This window comes from Sebastes umbrosus, chromosome 2 (genome assembly GCF_015220745.1).
Source record: "Sebastes umbrosus isolate fSebUmb1 chromosome 2, fSebUmb1.pri, whole genome shotgun sequence".
NCBI classification, from domain to species: Eukaryota; Metazoa; Chordata; class Actinopteri; order Perciformes; family Sebastidae; genus Sebastes; species Sebastes umbrosus.
Window position 1 is genome coordinate 25,229,515 of NC_051270.1, and position 16,370 is coordinate 25,245,884.

General features: G+C 39.9%; 1 protein-coding gene across 3 annotated transcripts in view; it reads right to left on the minus strand.

Annotated features, from left to right (window-relative positions):
- The window catches only part of apba2b (amyloid beta (A4) precursor protein-binding, family A, member 2b), an 85,586-nt gene that overhangs the window by 52,095 nt on the left and 17,121 nt on the right, over positions 1-16,370 (minus strand). For 2 of the 3 annotated variants that reach the window (XM_037748050.1, XM_037748069.1), the window contains exon 2: positions 9,702-9,752. The gene's annotated coding sequence lies outside the window, so the exon portion shown is untranslated. Of the gene's footprint in view, positions 1-9,701; positions 9,753-11,730; positions 11,836-16,370 lie in introns of all 3 variants that reach the window. The other variant, XM_037748059.1, reaches the window with a different exon arrangement.

Genomic DNA, 16,370 nt, shown 5'->3' on the forward strand with positions numbered 1-16,370 from the left:
CCCCAGCAACTGTCCTTTTATACACTCAAATGTCAAAACATGACAATATCTCTTCATGTGTGTTGCATAATCTACAAAGGCTGTTTTCCTTTTTAAGTGCATTTACTTTTGAGAGACAGAAAAGCCATCTGTGAGTCTCTTCATGTCAACTTTAAAGCTATGCTAATGAGGTTTGGGAATCTTTCAGATGTGGAAGCTGGGAGAAAACAAGGAGACAATAATCACAGCAGCGAGTGCAGTTTGACAGAGGAGTCAGGCCTGCTATGTAATAATGTATGATTCAAAGCTATTTTAAGAGTGCGGATTGCTAAACCTAGATTTCTTTGGGGAAATCTCGCTCACATTGCTCAGTGGAAACTGTGCCAAGCAGGAACACAGTCAGTGCCTGGGTTTGGTAATGAGGCTGGCTCTGGCTCAGTGTTATACCTAGACAAGGTGGGAGAACATGTATCTGCTCCGATATGGCGTCATCACACTGCGTCTGGGCTGTTTGCCCTGGTTTAAATAGTGAATGTCAAGGCAACACATGCAGCACTCTAAGAGTAGCCGTAATGACATTCGTCTCTAGATACATCGTAAATCCCCATCGTGTCGAAAGATAAACTGGATAATACATTAAATTCAAATAGGCAGTTATGAAGACTATTTTATGATTAATACTCACTAACATCCCTTGAATGGGCAAAGACACAAAATGCTCAGATAAATTATGATTATTTGGGGTTCTGAGGTGCAGCCGGGCTATTTTATTACCAGTCACTGGGAGACCTGACTCAAATTATTACTTGTTAAATTCTTTTTATTTTTCATAGTGATTTAATTGTATTGATGTCAAGAGACGGCTAATAGGGCTAAAAAGCTGCCTTTTGGCCAATATACAGTACCTGCTGTGAAAATAGTTTTCAATCCCTGTGACATGTGCAGGTATGCTGATGTCTATGGTTGAAACTAGGGCTAACGATTGTTTTCATTATCGATTAGTCTGTAGATTATTAATCGTTTAGTCTCAAAATTGTGAAACAACACTCGATCAAAACCGAGTATATGACTGGATCGTGTACGGTAAGTCTGTGAATTTGTGGCTTAATTGTTACACAGATAGTCAGTGGTCATGTCTATAATGTTAAATCCAGCGGTACATGTCCACCAGGTCCGGCGAGGACACTAGAGGACACCGCGCTGCTCCACTCAACCAAAGAACGTATATTGCCAAGAAGTGAAAGTCAATTGTTCATTCAATTGCAGCATCAGCGCCCAGCAGCAGAGCTACGCTTCCACCATTGTGGACTGAAAGCGACTATCGGATGGCAGTAAAACGTCCGCCTAAAAAGTAAAACAAAATGATTTCTCTTCTATAGTCATATTCTACCGAAAAAGCCTGTGTTGAACAATAAAATATTGTAAATAAAATAAGCGTTTCCAGTCCAATATGGCGGCAGGGACGGAGTTTCGTCTCTTTGCTTCTATACTCTTTGAGTCAACTGACCATTCAAGCGCTGACACGCCCTATCCTGGAATGCACCTGATTGGTCCCTGGTTTTCTGCTTGTCGTTTCAAACAGGAAACAACATGCCGGCCTGCCCGTATGTTATTCTGTCTAAACTGCCCACCAAAGTCTACTGAAAACATTTTAAGCGAGAAATAGGTTATGCCACTGCTGAATCTCGTTTCACTTTAGAACAAGATCACCTAGTTTGACAGCTTGGTCCAAGTTTAATTTTGAAAGAGCAACAGCCAATGAGGAAACTCCAACACTCGGCTGAACAATTGTGTGACTTCATCACTCAGTCAGTCACTCAGTGACAGACTTTAGCATTAGTAGAGATGGCCCTCTGCGGTCCAGTCAAAAATGGCAATCACAATTTTCAAGAGTCCAAGGTGATGTCTTCAAATGTACAGCCAAAAACCTAAATATATTCAGTTTATATTCACATAAAACAAAAAAGTAGCAAATCCTCACAAATGAGAAGATGTAATGAGAGATTGTTTAGCATTTTGACTTGAAAAATGACTTTGATGATTATTATTTTATTATTATCAAAGTAGTTGTTGGTTATTTTTCTGTCAAGAAATGTATTGATTAAATTGACTAATTGTTACTATTGTTGTTCTTTGTATACTGTATATAGAGGAGTACACAGGAATGTACAGTATTATAGGAGAGAAGAAGAGAGGAAAGACTTCAGAGAGAAGTGATACAGTAAATGTTTGGTGGGACAGAAAAGTGAGGCAGAAAAAAAAGCTGCAGCAACGTGCCAAGAAATTAAAAGTAGAACTACTGAATTATGTTGTGCAAATTAATGTAGAGCAATTTCACCCAATTAAAAGAAACCAATGTATCATACATGTCACTGAAGTCACTGATCTACAGTAATAATTCATACTATTAGTATTCATAGAAGTTGTATTTATGGTTTTGCATTCATAAAGACATTAAATCAGCAAATGCTTGCAAGGGAAGTGGAATAAAATATTAAAGGCAAATATATATTATAATAACATATACAGGGCACAAAAAATTAAATAATTCAGGTAAAATAGGACTGCAGATGTTCAGATTACAGAGACATAGATCCCAGAAAACAATAAAAACACACAAAACAACGTAGATGTGGCTTCAGGAGATGAACGCTTGGTCTAACAGTTATAAAGCCACACACACAAAAACACTCGGCCCATTTGCGCTGCACATTTTGATGGTTTCTTGGCTGTAGCAATGAGGCGTTAATGCTTTCATGCTCTCAAGTTTATGAAATGGATGCGACAATATGCAGCAAAAGGTCATGAGTAATTAAACTAAGCGTAAACCAACACTGTTGACACTTGGCACGGCTGGAGATAGCATTCCTGTATCTACCATTTATCTTTTGAACAAAAATAATTTGGTTTGCAATTCAAACAACAGAGAAGCATCTACTTTTCATTTACTTTATGTTATACCTCTGTTTTTCCATACTGTATTTCTACTACTGCTATTTCTGTCTACTCTGTACATATAACACCCTTTTTCAGGCCTGGATCTTTCCTTTGTTGCTCTTCCTAGGGTTTCTACCATTTGTGTGTGCACAGTGTTTCCTTATCCTGACTGAGGGTCTGATGATAGAGGGTGTAATACGTTGTACAGACCGCAAATCCCTCTGACACAAACTTGTGATTTTGGGCTTTATGCACAAAACTGACTTAGTTGAAAAGACATTTCACTGAAGTGACAGTTGAAAAACTTGTCACGCATGTCTGCAGTAAAGATATAACTTTATCCCAAAGGTATCTAAAAAATATCGACTTTCAAAGTAAATGTAAGATTATGTTTTCGCTGATGATGTTTATGTTCCATCAGTATGTAGAAAATGGCTCATGGAGAGAACTGTCATGCTTGTATTTATTTGATGAAAGGTCAGATCTGAGGAGACATAAATCAATGCCAAAGATGGCAGCTTGTAGATACATTGCGTCTGTCATTTCACTGTGATGTGCTGAGTACTAATTTCACCGTCCCTTGGGATGCGGCCAGGGATCATAAGAGACAGCAAGGACAGAGAAGGGTCTGACGGGGCTCAGCAGGGCTGGCTGACCAAACAGAGCCAACAGCAGCACTCATCCCATGACGACAGAAATCTGGATTATTGCAGCTCTCATTTGAATCCCCTTACATCACATCACTCTGTATCTGTTCCCTCTACTCTGCTCTAAAACTAAAACCAAGGGCCTTTCCCCCATTTAGCCCCTATAGTATTAAGGGTTAGTTCAGACGCCTTGTGGATAAAAAGGTTGCCCTTCAGATGGAGGTCCACCTGCTGAGGTTACTCTGAGCATGACACTGAATCACCACAGTTTTTGACCCTGTGACTCTGACCTTCTCTAATCGATCTACAGGAGTGAATGAAGTGGTGACAACATCATCACACCATTACAAGGACTTGTGAGTATGTGAGTACATCATTGAGCTGAGATAATCTGAACACACATTAGATCCGACCTTACATGTCCATGTTATTGTCCATTTTAATGTTTAATCCCAGCAAATACTGCACATTTCATAGTCCTTGTTGAGGATCCCAAATATTCATATTGTAGGTATATTGTACGGCTGTCAATCAATTAAAATATTTAAGATTAATCGTATGATTGTCCATAGTTAATCACATTGTCACATACGGTATGTTGTCACTAGGGCTGTCGATCGATTCAAATATTTAACCGCAATTAATTGCATGATTGTCCATAGTTAATCAGGATTAATCGCAAATTAATCGCACATTTTTTATCCGTTCAAAATACCTTAAAGGGAGATTTGTCAAGTATTTAATACTCTTATCAACATGGGAGTGGACAAATATGCTGCTTTATGCAAATGTATGTATATATTTATTATTGGAAATCAACTAACAACACAAAACATATATAAATATTGTCCAGAAACCCTCACAGGTACTGCATTTAGAAGCCCAACAGGCAACCAAAGACAACAAAACTGTATGTGATTATCATAAAGTGGGCATGTCTGTAAAGGGGAGACTCGTGGGTACCCATAGAACACATTTTCATTCACATATCTTGAGGTCAGAGGTCATCGGACCTGTTAACTTTGACAGCCCGAGTATATTGTCAAAATACTCCACTTCCTCAATTTATGACTGACTGTTGATTTTATATATCTGGATTGCTAAATCTTACTTTGACACATGCTTTGAGATGAAGACCTGTATAATATAAAGCAAACAACTGGTGTTTATTTATGTTCAGGATTAGTGAGTCCACTCTAATCAAGGTACAACTCAAAAAGTATGGTAAGCAAACACATGCAGTTTATTGTGTTTTTCTAGCCAGTTTTTTTTTTTTTTTTACATATTTAGGAATGATTTGGGCACCAATTGTTTTCTGGAAATGCATGATGGTGACCAGACGTAGTTTCTAGGAAATTGGTAATGCAAAAGAGAGTAATCTCAAATTAAGCAAGAAGCCGTTTGTGATAACACTACTGTTATGTCGATGCCCTCATCACAAAATAAATGCAGAATTTTAAGCAAGGTTGGTTCTATGAGCTTATATAGGATCATTCAGATTATATCAGTATATATCGGTGCACTTTAGCTAAGCTACAGTACGGCAAGAACTGCCATCTGAACAGGGGAGACAATTTGCTCGGTGGAAAATATTAAATTTGTTCACAGCTTTCTCAGAAGACCTCATACATTTATGACAACCTCATATATTCTGTGCCGGTGGGTTGGCAAATTTGTCTAAACTGCAATAAGCAGAAGAATTTTCATGCTATATTATGATGCAGACATGGGCACACAATCATAGAGTGCATATACACACACACACACAAAATACTGACTGTGGATTCTTTTAGGTTTACAGATAATTGCAATCCTTAGGAAGAGCAGACGAAAGGAGAAGAGAGAGAAAGCACAGATGATTCCTCGCAAAGTTAACAGCATATGTGATGACAGATGTGGCTGACTTCATAGCCTGGTATCAAATTCTACCACGACTTTAGTTAGTTATCAGTACATTCACAGTGTCGTATCACAGAACCAGTGTACACATTAATGGAGCTGCTCTGGCTTTTGATGATTTATAACAAATTACGGGGACTGCCAGATTCTTTGTCCTTCCCTTCATCTTCAAAGGATTTAATCAGAATAAGTGAAGCATAGCAGCTGGCAGACTGAGCACACATCACTGCGCTGCACTGGCTGACTTAAATTCCAAATGCAGCAATCCCCAAAACTAGTCTACCGCTAAAAGTTCCCTGTACGAAACCAAACAGCCATGGATTTCCCATATCAGTGACATACAGATGGATGGAGACCTATTCTGAGGCTGTTTACGGACCTACTCAAGTGTGAGTATGGCTGTGAGGCTTATGTCAGTGATCTGGTCCTGGACTCACTGCTCCTTAAAGACCACATTGTGGGTCAAAGTCTGAATCTCAAAACAAAAAGCCCTGCTCTGTCTTTCTTTTAATCCCTTTATAGAAAAGTATATGGTCAAAAATTAACAGTAAACATGAAATAAGCAGACAAGCGGAATGGATGGAAGACGTTAGTAGATGATGGACGATATTCAAGTGACTAGACTAACAAAGGCTGTGATACACGGGTGAGTGTCAGGATGATGCAGAGCTCTATTAATTTCTCTCTCTCTCTCTCTAGGAGGATGGCGCTGTACCGAGGTGGATGAATATTCTAGCAGAATATTAATAAATAATGAGGGGAGGCAGTGTTGAGAGGCTCACAACACGGTGGATTGCTCAACTGTTGTTTTGGCGTCCTCTTCCTCCACCCCTGTACAGTACTGTGTGTCCTCAGTTGGGTTATTCCAAGATGCTCTCCCGCCTCCTCCATCAGCACACAAGCTGCCCACCTCCTCATGTTCTCCTCCCTCTCTATTTCATCACTGACTTCTCACCCAGACATGTATCTATCACAGTATTACAATAATGTGACTTTTGTTTTTTTCTCAACATATCTTAAATGAGATAACTTTAACCGTCATTAGTAATGTGGTAGTAATCTAAGCAGGTCCGAAGTGATGTAAAAATTAACAAATATGTCTCTGTTGTGTGAAGGTATGTGTGGTATTTTGCTGTTTGTTTATCAATCAGCCATTGCAAAGCATTACAATGTACCAGTTAGGGAAGTGTGACATCAATTAATGGGCTTTGTCTCTGATGTGTAAAAATACTAACATAGTGTGAAGTGTGTGAGTTGTCTGGAACCGAGGTTATTGGCATTTTCAAGGACTGGTGTGAGCTCACATGCCAGCATTGCTTTAAGGGAGAATGCGCAGATTTTCAACATCATCTCTATCTATCTGATTTAGGGATATAGTGTGAAAAATGCCTGCAGTTCTTAGCCGATGTTCTCTGTGTCTCTGAGGAGCAGCTGCAAAATCTGTTCTTCTTCCTTCATCCAGTGACTAGTCACAGTCAAAAATGTTGAACTTATGATACATATCGATACTGAATATTTGAATCGGTTTCAATACTCATTTCCCACAGTATCGATACACAACAACACTTACTGCTCTCTCTTCATTCTGAGAGCGTGTTAACACACACACACACTGCTATTTATCTTTTAATAAGAATCTAAAATCTTATCAATTGTATGTAAATTTTTCCCTTAGGTATCAAAACTGGTATCAAATATCGACATTTTTCAAGGCATTGTATCAAAGTTAGAAATTCCAATATTGTGACAACACCTGACTTGACAATGACGTTGTTGGAGGCAAGGAAGAACTAGTGCTGCTTCAGCTTTGGTAGCTGTGGGGCGCAATGCCGCTCAAAAAACTTCTGTGTTCTCTTGTCTTGCAATGGGTTTCCAACAGCGAAAATGGCATCCCAAAATAATATGAGTGCAGAGGACGTTATGGATGAGGACTTTTTGCAGGGTACATTTTACAGTGTTTTGGCTGACTCAGCCGGAGAGAAGCCGCTCGAGGCTGCTGCAGCAGGGAGGATATGGCCGGCGGGGACCCTCCAGAGCCTGAGCTGCCGACAGCAAACACCAACCGGTGGAGCCTTTGCTCAAATTGGCCTCCGATGACAACAGAAATGGAGTCATTCTGATGTAATGAAAGTCAGCGTGGGCAGGTTTTGTTGGATGCTGTTGCCGATCAAGCTGTGTGTGCGTTACTATTAGGGAGTGGCATTTCAATCAAGAATACTATTCGATAGCTGGTTAGACGGAGATATTAAACTAAAGGAGAAAAAAAAGAGAAGGGTCTGGGGGAGATCCCGGATGGGAAATTTAGTGGAGGACCGATCCCCTCTGATGGGTCTGGGATTGGCCCAGTGTGACAATTTCCACAAAAACGCCCACATCCTCCGTTTGAATCATTACTACTACGTATCATTATTCATTATCCTCCATACCTTGTCTTTTTCCCTCTTTACGTTATCATTTCTCAATAGCCAATAGACATCGTCGATTCAAATACATCTCACATAATCTTACATGTCACGTCACAACACTGGCCGAACTCAAACTCCCAGTTCAATACAAACTGTTGTAGTGTACTGTACTTGTCTTAATGTCCTAATTAAAGTGGCAGTAGGCAGTATATTTTTGGTATCATTGGGCAAAAATTCCATAATAATCTGTCAGAATATTGTAATCCAAGTGTTCTGATAGATAACTAGACTTCTGCACCTCATCATAACTCTGTTTTCAGGCTTTAAAAAAATTGTGGAGAGAAATAAGCATTACAGTAACATAATATTGATTCATATTTGATCAGCGCTGCCTATTTTGACCGTTTGGTCGGAGTTTGCGAGTGATTGACAGCCGGCTCTCATAGACAGCAGATGGTCAGTAGACCTGACATCAGCTCTTACTGCTTGTTTTCCTCTGGTCTGTGAAATCTTGCAGATGCCGTTAGGAGCACCGGAGGACACAGAGGCACATGATTTTTTCCAGGTTACCTGTTTCATGTACTACTGTCACGATATAGCAACCGTTTTATAAAAGTAACTTTTTTAATCCTATTTGCTCCATTCTCACCTACTTCAGCTTCAATGTCCTAATGTCTGTATGTTTTAACACTCTCCAATTGTCCTATGTCTTTTTGTAATGTTATATTACACCAATAAAAAAAATACTATTCGATAATCACTGGGATCTATTTGATCATTCTTTGAAGATAGCAGGGCAGCTGCTTAGCAAGCAGTCAGCATGGCAGAGAGATACAGCGGGGGAAACGGCGTGGCGAGCCAGCATATTTTCACATCTAACTTGGTGAATTAAGGAACTATTTCGACTAAACCAGACTTGCTGATTGTTGGAAAGTGGAAAGACTAACCAAGACGTGTTTGGTGAGTTTTATTTTGTCTCTGTCCAGTTTGAATAAAGTGTGTTTAACAATAAGTTAACAAAGCAGTTAGCCTGTCTTAGATCGGTGTAAGAGAGAAAGTTGAATCCAGAAGGTGTACAGTATTTTTCTGTTTAGGTGTAAGAATATTTCTTTCATTGACATTTTGTGAATTTATTTTGTTTATTTATCAGATGCAGCGAACTCGCTGCTCACACGCAATGCATCCTGGTACATGCAGGCACAGTCGTCACGGCTCTGCAGCAGGAGAAATCAGCTTTCCCTGTCCATATGTCACTCACTGGGGAATTTATTTCTTCATTTGACTACATTTGCTATCAGCACTGATCATCCAAATAAAAAGGTAAAAGGCAAATTTTCCCCTTCAACAGCAGAGGATCTCTTGTTTTGCAATGCTCCACCATACAGATGGATATACTAAGTAAAAGCATTACAGATACAAACTTTAATGCAGCTTTAAACACCAAGAAAAGCAACCTCGTCACCTATCTAAATAAAGCTCCACACAACAAAATATCTTGACCCTTCCCTTCCATATTTCTTCCACCCTTTTAATCCTTATTCTGTCTCCTCATCTCCTCCCTTCTCTGTTTGTTTCTACACCCCAATGTCATGACTCAGTGGACAGCGTGGCGAGTTAAGGAGCTCCCTAGGGCCTGCTGTGTCTACCTGTTCGGTGTCCAGCGACAGGTCTGATTGTACCAGTAACACTGGACAGTGATCATCCTATCATTATTTTATATTGTTTCTACAATTTGGGAGAACTTGACTACTTTTCATGTGACACTATAAGAATTCCTCCCACACTCTTCAGTATACTCTAATAACCTGCCAAGACACAAGAAAGGCCAACTCACAGATATCCGTAGGTAGGCAGAGCAGCTCTACTGTTTGCTCCAGGCGATGACCTAAAACACAAAAGGAGAGAGAGCGTCAAACTGAGCATCAAACTGACATCCCACATGAAAGACACAGAGTTAAGACTGAAGATTGAGCTTTGATCTCTTTCTCCTGCCTGGATGTGCACAAGGTACAAGGGGTGATGATGAGATTGTTGGGTCATAGTTGGGATACAAACAGAGAGTGACACTGTGGGCAGTTGTCATTCGACTCTGAAATAAGGACCCAAATTCATAATGGATGTTTTTGCAATTGCATCATGCTAGGGATGAAAATAGGCTGTCGAAATCCTGCACAAACTTTCCTGACACAGATCCACACGGACACTCTTCTCTAAATAATAAAAGCTCAGAAAGAAAATATTAATATCAAACCCAATACTTGTATAGTATCTGTACGGCATCTAGATCTAGCATAATGAGCTTGAACCTCTGGCAGAGCTGGAGTGAAATGTGCTTCAGACCTTACTTCAAACCAAATTCAGTGCTTTCTTCTTCATGGAAATTTTGATTTTATTCTTTTATGACGGGGATGTTTCTAGACCTCCATTGTTTGAAACAGAGGTGTGACTATGTGAGAGTGACTGGCCAGTAACAAGAGGAACTAGTAGCATTAACTCAGCTGTATTCTCACAAACTTTGACAGCAGGGCTTCACCATCTGCCACTAAGCCAAGGCCACATGTCACATCTCTTCCTCACGGCCTGAGTCCCCTTGTGACAGCCTCGAGTTGCTGTCCCCACTCAGCAGTTGGGTCAGATTAACCAGAAAACACACCAGCAGCATACACACTGTTGGTGTCAGCTTGATTGCTCTCTTACAATAGACAGCAGGGGTCGTGTTGAGTGTAGTGATAGGATCAGAAGGGGGTAAAAAGCCTTCAGGTGCTCTGCCATTATAAGGCTTAGGAGCAGCGCCTAAGCGTTTTTGTGCTTCACCTAAACTGTATGAAATTAAAAACAATGTGGAGAGATGGGATGTCACGAGAACCGATACCAAGTCAATGTCAAAATTTTGAAACCCTCACAAATCTTGTTTTTCTACAGGTACCATACGTAGGGGCTTGAGACTAACTAACTAGCGCCTAAAATCCAAAAGGACAAAGGAAAACATCCAGTTGAAATTGGCAGGAGGAAAGCTAGTTAACGGAGGTCGCACTGAGTGTCGTTATGATGTGATTCAAGCTCTTTATGTAAAAATGAGTATTAAACGAAGGTAAATTATAACGTTATCATAATGTGTTCAAATGTAATCTTGTAAAATTGTGTTTTTGGCGAGAAACCTGGATAAATAAAGTCGTTGTCATAGCAATATAAAATAGATATTAGAGAGGGAATTATGACCTGTTTAACTTCCTAACACTAGCTGACTCCCCAAATTACACAAAATCATATCAAGAGACTTCCACTTACTGATCAATATGACAGATCAAAAACAGCTCACTTCAAACAAGAACTCAAAACAACATATATGCTGCTCCTCAGCAGAGGTTTATTGTTTTATCTGGTAAAATGTTGGAGAGAGAGAAAAACACTCTTTTGAACTGCAAGTGATCAAAACTCGCTGACTCATGGAATGGGAATACAAAGTACTCAAAACCGCTTCTGTGGTAGCTTGTGAAAACAAACCCCTGTCGTGGCTGGTAACAATATTCAAGACATGTTTCTTTCCCGTTTTCAGTGGCAACACACACTAATTTGTACTTGTGAGGACAATGTTTTGACTCTCCATTTAACTCCCTAAAGGCTTACAACCAACGTATACCACGACATCTACAAGCTTGACTCCAACACTTACCCTATCCTTATTTTAAGCATAACTCTGACCTTAACCTGAAAACTCTGTCTAAATCCTGAGCTTAACACATTGATATTGTTGTGGGGACCATATTTAGGTGAGTCCCCACAAAGTGATGGTGTGAACAGATTTCTGCCCCAGACAGATTGTGTTCAATATCGTTACAATGACAGTGTCTCTCCCATCTCACCACTGCTCTAGTTCAGCATGGCTCCCCTCCTCCTGCTTGCATGCAGCCCTGAGGCTTGTATCGGTCCCACAGGTCCAACTCACACTGCAGCACACTGCAGCTATACTGTGTTGGAGACAAAACACTCAGCAGATCACATTTATGATCAACTCAAAAGAAGAAAAAAACATTTATTAGGGGAGATACTGGAGTCAGGCAATCTAGGAATCTTGAGCTATTATATAGCCTCATTCCCAGCACCATATTATCTGATACTGTGAAGCACACATGGCAAACCACATTTGTTTCACAGTTTCTGTATCAGCCTAAATCCATATACATAAATCCTTTTCTTTTTAATCAATAACTGCTTTTGCTGCATTCGCCGCTGCTTTCCTTTATTCCCTTACCAATGTCATAGATCTCCTGAGCAATCACAGTATCCAAGAGTCGTTTTACTGTAACGTAACCGTTAGCTGTAAGCATCCAACCCAGAAACTAGACAGGCAAATCAGAGTGTACATGAGCATGGGATTGTATACTAAATAGATGTTTTACGGAGTAAAATGAAAAGATTATGAGAACCCCCACCGCCTGTAACTCTCTCTCCCTATACCTATTCCAGCCTCAACAAGCCTCGCAAGCAGTATTAAAAGATGTTGCTTGTTTAGCAAAATGATCTGCAATTAAAAACCATCCTTTATGTTTGCAAAGCAAATTATAGTAGTTGCATACGATGTAAGACATTTGATTTGTCTTAATTCAGGCTCAGCAATACCATGTATAGGTTATCAAATATACTAAATGTGCAAACTCTTCAACAAGTAACTTGTGGCTCACATTGTCACATAAAAAAACAGCAGATTTTTTATTTCTGCCAGAGAGCCATATTACCCGGTGCCAATACTGAGCACCAGCCCAAGATGCTATCTGACAAGAACCGGAAAAAATGGAATCAACAGAAAAAAAAATACCAGACCCTCCGTCTGTCGCTGATATTGATCATTCACGCTGTGGTGGATAAATTGTGAATATGTCCAAAAAAGGGAGAAGTTTCACTATGCTCACCTTAAAGCTCTGCAGTTTACACAAGTGTGATGTGCAGGGTGTGAAATAACTTTTTTCACCGCCTGTCACTGGCAGGCAAGTATTTTTCTTGTCTGCCACTCAGAAATGTTATCTGCCACTTTTGAAATCTATGCGCTAAATGAAGGTATAACATTTTAAATCTGATGTCAATTAGTGCTTGATATATTTTACATAAAACACATTAAATACATGGTAAATTACAGTGTCCGAATTAGTTTCCGGGAGCCATATTTTTCGGCAAAGGGAGGGTACTGTAGCCTACACAGTACAGTACTGTACTTTGCTATTGTCATTTATAGTGGTTATTTACATAAAACACATATTTACTTTAATTAATATTTACATAATTACTTTGGTTTAAAGAAATCTTGGCAAGTTGCTTGGAGCTAGTCTTAGGAAGTTAAACAGATCATAATTCCCTCTCTATTATCTATTTTATATTGCCGTGAAAACATCTCCTATAAACTATATTTATTCAAGTTTCTCACCAAAAAAACGTAATATTACAAGATTACATTTTGAGCTCATCATGATAACGTTGTAATTTACCTTCACCGAATAGTAATTTTACTGAGCAAAGCTTGAACACATCATATTATAACTCAAAAGCACCTCCGTTACTGTTATTAGCTCCGTTATTTAACCAAGCAGGACTGTGCTGCCCACCGGCTGTGTAGCATTATCAGGGAAAAAATAGGGCGCGCCCCTCAGGCGTAGTAGTTGCAGCGGCATGCTTTTGAGCGCCTATTTTCTCCGGACCCAAACAAACTGAAACATGATGTGTCATTTTGCATGCGTAACTGTCGGAAAGCATCAAAGAGGAATCGACAGTCACAGAGGCATGACGTGCCAAGGAATCGGACAACTAGGAACCCGTTCTCAACCGGAACTGATTCTCTATTCCCATCCCTAGCGTTTGCCAAGGTGGCGGATGGCCTGACAATTTGATCCACCACTGCCAACAATTTAACCACATTTGTCGAGTGTCAGGTGCTAATTTCAGATCCTGGTGATGTGGAAACGTGAAGCATGCCGGTCACATATACTGATAATGGACTTTTCAGTAAAGTAAGAAACATCTTGTGTCCGACATATTTGCATATTTATAGATTACGGATTTTTGAATGAGGGAAAGCAATGTGAAAAACAGACGGAAATGTCATTCAATGCAGATAATCTTTCATATGTTGTAATGTTTTAACATGTAGACTCAGCCTCAGGGGGGAAATATGATGTGATACAATCACTTCCCTTCTTAAAAAATGCTTTTTGTTCTGAACCTGAACAGAGAAGGCATGTTAATGAGAATAGTCTGCAGACCTCAATACTAAACATACATTGAGCAAAAAGATATAAAAACCAGCTGACAGATGCACATCACACCTGTATGCACGCCTACATGTCAGCTCAACAGAGCCCATCTCCAGCAGGAAATCTATCCACATTGATCTCCATCCTACCTCCCTCCTATGTCAAGGCAGGCAAAAACTTACAGTACCCAGTTCACTGTAAAACCTTGCATAAGCTGTTCCCTGGCATTTTATACCCCGTCAACATTTTTACAAGGTTGCTCACTGCCATGCTGTTGTGACCTCCTGTCCCAGAGCAATAACTAAGTTCTCTTTCCTGAATTACAAACCTGAGGCACGTAAAGATGGAACTGAGGCGGAGCAGAGATAAACAAGCCACTGGCTGCTAACAGTCCAGTTAGGATGTCCTGACCTTCAGCTTTGCTCTCAGTGCTGTTTAGCAGTCAGTGTTATTCCAGTGATCATCTTCAAGTTAAGAATATGGTGCATAATATTGTGTATAGCATCATGACATGCGTAGTGATAAAGTAGCACCATGAACTCATGTTATTTTCAGATTCATTGTCGATTCAGTTTAAACCCACCTCTATTAATTCTCACATTAGTATTCCTCAGCTAGCCTCCACTCACCCGAGACTGAGAGGTCAGCACAAACGGCTCCAATTTCAGCATGTACGACCAAATCAACGGACTGGTTTTGAGCTTATTGCTGAGGTGTGGAACCTCTCTTCTGACCTTTTTGAAATGCCTCCTGAACCCAAATCAGAAAGTGCGTGAGACTCTTTGATGCAGTGCTTCGGGCCATTAGTTTAATGCTGTGTACTACATGTACAGTCTGTTTATGTGTCTAGTAGGGCTGTCAATCGATTGAAATATTTAATCTTGATTAATCATATGATTGTCGATAGTTAATCACGATTAATCAGAAATGAATGGCACATTTTTTATCTGTTCAAAATGTACCTTAAAGGGAGATTTGTCAAGTATTTAATACTATTATCAACATGTGAGTGGGAAAATATGCTGCTTTATGCAAATGTATGTATATATTTATAATTGGAAATCAATCAACAACACAAAACAATGACAAATATTGTCCTCACAGGTACTGCATTTAGCATGACAAATATGCTCAAATCATAACATGGCAAACTGCAGCCCAACAGGCAACAACAGCTGTCAGTGTGTCAGTGTGCTGACTTGACTATGACTTGCCCCAAACTGCATGTGATTATCATAAAGTGGGCATGTCTGTAAAGGGGAGACTCGGGGGTACCCATAGAACCCATTTTCATTCACATATCTTGAGGTCAGAGGCCTTAGGAAATGGCCATGACAGTTTGTCCTCGCCAAAATTTAGTGTAACTTTGGAGCGTTATTTAGCCTCCTTCCCAACAAGCTAGTATGGCATGTTTGCTACCAATGGGTTCCTTAGGTTTTCTTCATATCATATCAGTATCTTCACTCTAGCTTTAAAACTGAGCCGGCTACAAACTAAAAATCGCAAGTTGTGTTAATGCCTTAATTAGTGGCGTTAAAACGAATTTGCATTAACACGTTGTTAATGCGTTAACTTTGACAGCCCTAGTGTCTAGAGATGTACAGTGCGATGTACGGGCCGCTGCAGTAAGGACTCAGTCTTAATGGTATGAGCCCTTCAACCTTGTGAGCAACCAGGGCGCCCACTATTCAGCATTGTTGTAACTGTGTGGGTGTGTACCCTCCAGAAGGATGTGTACCTTATAAGCCTGCAGTGCTGTTTTTAAGATGAGACACCACCATATTTATTGTTACTGACTTAATGGTAGACATTAATCTCTCAGAAAACTGAAAGCCTTTTGCTCACAGTTCTTTAATATACAACTCTGTATGATGTCTTTCCTGTAATGACCACATTAGCATGCAACAGATAAGGACAACAGATAACAGCCAGGATTATATCAGCGACTAAGGTCTTATTCTAAATTAGCTTAGATGTTTGTATTTTGCTTTGTAAAGAAATAAATGCCACAATTAAAATAAACTCTTCAGTGTCAAATAACAAATCAAACACAACAAATGCATCCCTCCCTAACCACACTGAAGTCAGTACAGTAAATCCCAGGTACTCCATCAGGGTTTCAAAGCACAGAGCCACTGTGCACATTGTATATTTACATGCACAAGCTCAATAACAACAAGTCTCCAATAATGACTGGATATCGACATCCATGCAAAGACACTCATTGAGCTACTTAGACACAGACCTGCCGGCTCCTGTAC